A 6787-nucleotide genomic window follows, 5' to 3' on the forward strand; every position below is an offset into this window, starting at 1 on the left:
CTAAATCCCGCTTGTTCTTCTCTTAAAATTTTATCAATTACTGGCTCTATTCTGTTCAACAAGATTTTGGAAAAGACTTTTGCAACTACAGGTGTCAAAGTTATCCTCCTCCAGTTGCCACACACACTTAAATCTCCCTTTTTTGGTATTTTTATAATCACTCCATTTGTCCACTCTTCTGGAATTCCACCATTATCCCAAGCCACATTAAAAAGTTTCAAAAGTGCATTCATCAACTCGTCATTTTCCACCTTAAGCATTTCAGGGAATATTCCATCCTCACCTGGAGCCTTAAAATTCTTTAACTCCTTTATAGATTTTGCTACCTCTTCCAAAGTTATATCCCCTGTTTCTATCTGCAAATCTTTCTCGGCTGGCAAAATGTCCTCTTCAGCTGGGATTGGTCTATTTAGAACAGATTCAAAGTGCTCTTTCCATCTTCCTTTTATATCCAAATCTTTAGTCATCAAATTACCATTTCTATCTCGTACAGGTATTTCCTTCCTTCTCTTTTCAGTCCCAGTTAACTCCTTTATGGCCTGATACGCTGCTCTTGTGCTCTGACCGTCATTTCTACTTAATTTAATTTCTGTCTCTGTCGCCTTTTCATCATATAGTCTCCTCTTATCACGTCTAACGAGTCTTTTTACTTCAGAATGTAAACTCCAATACTTTGCTCTAAGTACTTCAACTACCTGGCCATCAACATGTTGTTCTTCACTTCTTAACTTAGCCTCTTTCCTTTTCTGAATTACATTCCATGTTTCATCTGACATCCACTTTTTCCTTCTCGCTTTTCCCTTTTTCTTAATAGTAACCTTAGCACTCTCATGCAAAACCTCTTTTACCTCTCTCCACATTTGATTAATATCATTGTCTTCAGATTCCATCAAAGTCTGCAGGACTAGAAACTTGTTTCTACATTCACACCAAAACTTTTCCCTCGTGCTCTCATCACTTCTCAGCTCATCAAAATCATAATTATTACCTCCTGTACAATTACCATTAACGTTTCTCTTAAGTTTTATTTTAATCTTTGACACAACAAGTTGATGATCACTACCTATATCTGCCCCCCTCCTTATGCAAACATCTTGCAAATAACTCCTATGCCTTCTGCTAATTGCAATGTGGTCAATCTGGTTACAATATTTACCACATGGTGAAATCCAAGTAGTCTTATGTATTTTTCTATGCTCAAAGATAGTTCCACCAATTATAAGGTCATTTGCCAAACAAAAGCTTGCAAGTCGCACCCCATTTTCGTTTCTTATACCAACACCCTCCTTACCCATACAATCTTCAAAGCCATCCCTACTACTGCCAACAATCGCATTAAAATCACCAATGCAAACTAACACATCATGTCTTGCCACTCTATTCACTACATCCTGCAGCTTCTCATAAAAGTCATCCTTCATTTCATCAGCAGCCTCATTTGTCAGAGCGTACCCTACAACCATACTGATATTACCATGGTCAGATTTTAAGCGAGCATAAAGCAAGCGCTCATTAATTGGTTCAAACTCACATAGTGCCTTGCAAGCATCTCTACTCAGCAGTAAGCCTACTCCTTGGTAATGATTTCCATCACTCCTACCAGAAACCAACATAGTAATACCATCTTCCAAATTCATTTTATCAGCTCCAAGCAACCTCGTTTCTGTCAGAGCACAAATATCCATCTTGTATTCCTTGAACACTGAAATAAGTTCTTCCATTTTACCAGCCTGATTGAGAGTTCGAACATTCCAGTTTCCTATTCTTAAGGTTCTTTTTGGATTTATGAACTTATTTTTACACCGTGGGATTCTTAGCACCCCCTGCCCACTTAAGGGCTGCACGGAACTGAGGGCCATTGCTTCGTCACCAGAGTTCATCAAGATTTCTTAAGCAGTAAAATATTTTACCCTGGAGCCAATGCCAGTGACTCGCAGGAACCAGACAGTGGAGAGAGGAAATTAACTAAATGAAAGTAAAATGCACAGGGTTTGGACAGACAAAGTACAAGGGAAAGAAAGAGAGCAAAAAGAATGTAGATAAAAGTGTCCCTTTTAGTCGCCTCTTATGACAAGCAGGGAATACTGAGGAAGTATTCTATCCCCCTTCCCCAGGGAGGATATATATATATATATATATATATATATATATATATATAGATAGATAGGTAGGTATAGGTATATGAGGGAGGGGGGGGGTGAGTTGGGGGGAGGGGAGTCAAATGGTGGGTGACAGAGTGACTTGGAGGCGTTTTGTCTGCGGCCACCCTTTGCGGGATTAGGGCGTCGGGCTATAGATAGGTAGATAGATAGATAGATAGATAGATAGATATAGAGTACACAGTACTGTTTATATGTACTGTATGACCCCCAATGTGTACTTATTCACGAAATCGTCCATTTTCATATGTGTTTATGAAATCTGACTTAAAACTGATGCTATTCTCACGATTTATCTATGTTTCCATTAATTCTAACATATCATTCTAACTCACTAAACAATAATATTTTGAAACTGTCTGATTCTGTCACACCTCCACTAGAAGATGAGTTTTCTTCTGATGATGTTATTCATCATAATCTCCCATGTCTTGATCACTTTGGGAACCTCCCTTATGGTGGAAGGCTGTAGGAGAAATGCCTTGAGGTTCACTGGTGATTTATTTTAATTTGTCCTTTTATTATTTTATTTATTTATTTATTTATATTTTTTTGCATGAGGATTGATGTAGCAGTTGATCAGTCACAAACCCTACCACACCTTAGCTAAAGCTAAGAAAAATGAATATAATTCTGCTGCCAGTGTACAACCTAGTTCTTACACATCTGTTTTCCTGTGTCTTTTATGTACAGGCACAACTTTGCACATCTGTGAGGATTGTGGCATTCACAACTTTACTTATTTAGCTCATTTGTGAGGATTGTAGCATATCCTGCAGTACATTATGCACTAAACAGGCATTTCCTTAATGACTTCTGTGTTTCAGCACTTGACAACTTTTATATTTAACAAAAATTCAGCCTTTGTCTCCTCTCCCAGTCTAACTTCATACAGTTTTTTATTTTTTTTAATGTATCTGTCTCTGGACATGGCTGTTATGCACATTTCCAAGGCCTAGAAGTCCACCTACCATGCACCAGATAGGGGTCATCAAATGATCATACTATCCACCACCTCTGGGGCATTACATTCAGCACTGGTATGATAGTGAACATGTATTTACGATGTCAGGGGGTCTCGTGGGAGAGCAGTGAAAAGTATTATGGAGTGAAGAGGTACTGTATATGAGAGAGGGGGGTGTGAGTTGGGAGCAGGGCAGTGAAATGGTGGGGGACAGGGCAACATGGAGGCGATATGTTTGTGGCCACCTGTACGGGATTGAGGCATCTGTCAATAGATAGATAGAATAAAATAAAGGAACTCAGTATTGCCTTAAAGCTAGTTTGGCAGTTTCACAATCTTTTTTCATTAGTCTTAGATACAGAAGGTCCTTGGTACATGTCATGGGTATGTTTCATAATACCACAATTTTTTAAAAATTTAACTATTAATGTAAATTGGGTGAAATTGGCAAGTCAGCTTTAATAGTGGCCATGGAACTTTTAACAGTCAGTATTTTTTCTCTCGTGCTGGGGAAAAAACAAAAAAAAGTGGGAGGGCATAAAAAAGAGGCAACATATATCAAGGACTTACTGCATTTATGGTTTGTCTACTATGTTCCTTAAAGCCTATATTTGAGCACTGGTTTTTGTGTGTTTCTTGAGACACAACTTTAGCACTCCTCTCAATGCTGACGCATTACTGAAGTATCACAAAGTTAGTGTAACTAAGGAATTAAAATTATGAGACACTTTTTTTTTTTTAATGCGAGGAAGAAGGAACCAAAGGCCATGAGCCCGCAATAACAGTTCCCTCCAAGAGAAAAACAAAATACTCGTATAAGAGAGAGCCAAATTCAAGATCCGATCATTTTGAGATGCCTGGACACACTGCGCTTGAAAGACTGGAGATCATAGGCAGCAGGAAATACAGACAGAGGGAGACAGTTCCAGAGTTGACCTGTTGCATAAATGAAGGACTGGGAGTAATGGTTAACTCTTTCATTAGAGAGTTGGACAGAAAAGGGATGAGAGTTTGCTGCTAGATGGGTGCTACGCGCCCGTCGTAGAGGTGGAGGGATGCATGCAGACAGTTCAGAGGAGCAGTGACCATTAAAGTAGCGATAGAAAAGAGATAAAGATGCAACAGTGTGGCGAAGAAACAGAGGTTGAAGGGAGTCAGTAAGAGGAGGAGAGTTAATGAGACGAAAAGCCTTTGACTCCACCCTATTGAGAAGAGCTGTATGTGGGGAGCCTTCCCACACATGAGAGTTGTACTCCACACAGGGGCAGATAAAACCCCTGTGTAGAGTCAACAATTGTGCAGGGGTAAAGAAAGAACGGAGTCGGCTTAGCACACCTAATCTCTTGGAAGCTGATTTTACCAGAGATGTAGTATGATCTTTCCAAGTTAAATCCCAAGTGAATGAAACCCCAAGCATGTTCAAGGATGATGCTGGATATTATTAAATTTTAGTGGGTACTCTTGTGGAAGATTCTGTCAGGTTGATAGGTGTACAAACTGAGTCTTAGATGCATTAAAAACAACAAGATTATTTTTACCGCAGTCAGAGATACGAGCCAGGTCAGACATTAGGAGTGCCATAGCCTCATCCCTTGTTTGTTGAAGTAACTGCTGGGATGGACGTTGCAGGAACCGAATGGAAAGGTGAAGGGTGGAATCATCAGCATACGAGTGAATAGGGTTAGATGTACAGCTTAGAAGATCATTGATGAATAAACGGAAGAGAGTTGGTGATAGGACAGAGCCCTGAGGAACACCACTGTTAATAGATCTAGGAGAAGAACGATGGCTGTTTACAACAGCAGCTATAGAATGACCAGAAAGGAGGCTGTAGATGAAGGCACAGATGGAAGGATAGAAACCGTAAGAGGGCAGTTTGGAAATTGAGGATTAGTGCCAGACTGATCAAAAACCTTTGAGATGTCAAGTGCAATGTTGAAGCTTTCGCCAAAGTCCCGAAAGGAGGATGACCAAGAGCCTGAAAGGTAGGTGAGAAGATCGCCAGTTGAGTGTCCCTGACGGAACCCATACTGACGATCAGAAAGAAGGTTGTGATAGGAAAGATGCGTTAAAATTTTTCTGTTAAGAATAGACTCAAAAACTTTTGAGATACAGGATATTATAGCAATTGGATGATAGTTTGGGGGTTGGGAATGGTCATCCTTCTTTGGGACAGGCTGAATGAGAGCAAACTTCCAGCAAGAAGGAAAGGTACAAGCTGAAAGACAATGGTGAAAGAGTTTACCTAGGCAGGGTGTAAGCACAGAAGCACAGTTCTTGAGGACAACAGGAGGGACTCCATCAGGCCCATATGCCTTGTTAGTACTGAGGCCAGTGATGGCAGAAAATACATCAGCTGAAGAAATTTTAATGTCAGCCATGAGGAGGTCAGAGGGTAGAAGTGATGGAGGAACAGCCATCAGAGTAGAAAAGAGGAGGGAAGGATGATGAGGTAAAGTTGTTAGAAAGGTTTTTGGCAAGGTGCCAGAAGGAGCGGGAAGAATTCGAGTTGGAAAGTTGAGAGCATTTAGTGCGGATGAAATTATTTTTAGCAGAGCGAAGAACAGACTTAGTACGATTCCGGGCAGAAACATAAAAAAGATGTGATTCAGGGGTGGGTTGGCGCTGGTACCTTTTATAGGTCCGCTCCTTGTTGCGGACAGCATTAGAACAAGCGTGATTAAACCAAGGCTTTGTTGCATTAGTCAAAGGGTATGAGAAAGGAATGTATGCTTCCATGCCTGAGAGAATAACCTCTGTAATGCGCAAGGCACCCTCAGATGGCTCACGGCCATGGAAGCAATAATCATTCTAAGGAAAATCAAAGAAGTACTGCCTGAGGGCCTCCCAATCTGCAGCTCCAAAGTGCCACAGTCGCTGTTTCTTTGGAGGGACCACAGGCTGTACCGGAGTGATAGGACAGGTTAAGGTAATAAGGTTGTGATCGGAGGAGCCCAATGGAGAGAAAAGATTAACAGTGTTAGCAGAAGGATTAGTTGTAAGGAAGAGGTCACGTATGTTGGAGCGCTCTCCAAGGCAGTCAGGGATACGGATAGGGTGCTGTACAAGCTGCTATAGGTCATTAAGGATAGAAAAGATGTAGGCTTGTTCACCTGGTGGCTCAGTGAAAGGAGAGGAGAGCCAAAGGTGGTGGTGAACATTGAAATCTCGTAGAATGGATCTCGTAGAATGGAGATTTCAGAGAAAGGAGAAATGGATAGAATGTGTTCCATCGTAAAAGTAAGATAGTCGAAGAATTTTTGATAGTCAGTAGAATTAGGGGATAAGTAAACATCACAGATATATGTAGTCAGAGAATGACAGGATAGCCGAAGCCAGAGAGTAGAGAATTCAGAAGAATCAAGTTCAGGAACACGAGAGCAAGATAAGTCGTTGCATACATGTCAAAGGGCCTCCCATTCCCTTCAGTGTATCAAGGTCTTTGTTTCTCCAATGATCTACTGCAACATTAAGAATCTCCATGTCTTGCAGGTCCTGCTACTTCAGTTCCTCTTGCAGCATGATTTCTGGTGTCCTTCCTTCTTTCCTGATGCTGCTGCCATAGTTCCTGAAAGACCCTGGTTGTCTTGGGTCAATGAGGTCTGAGGATGTGGCTGTCACCTGTGCTGCAGATGCACTCCCAAGCTGTTTGGCACTTCTTCAT

Source organism: Coenobita brevimanus, unplaced genomic scaffold, assembly GCF_032717465.1.
Source record: "Coenobita brevimanus isolate Jiangsu-jjx unplaced genomic scaffold, ASM3271746v2 jjx.HiC_scaffold_2612, whole genome shotgun sequence".
In the NCBI taxonomy this organism is placed as follows: Eukaryota; Metazoa; Arthropoda; class Malacostraca; order Decapoda; family Coenobitidae; genus Coenobita; species Coenobita brevimanus.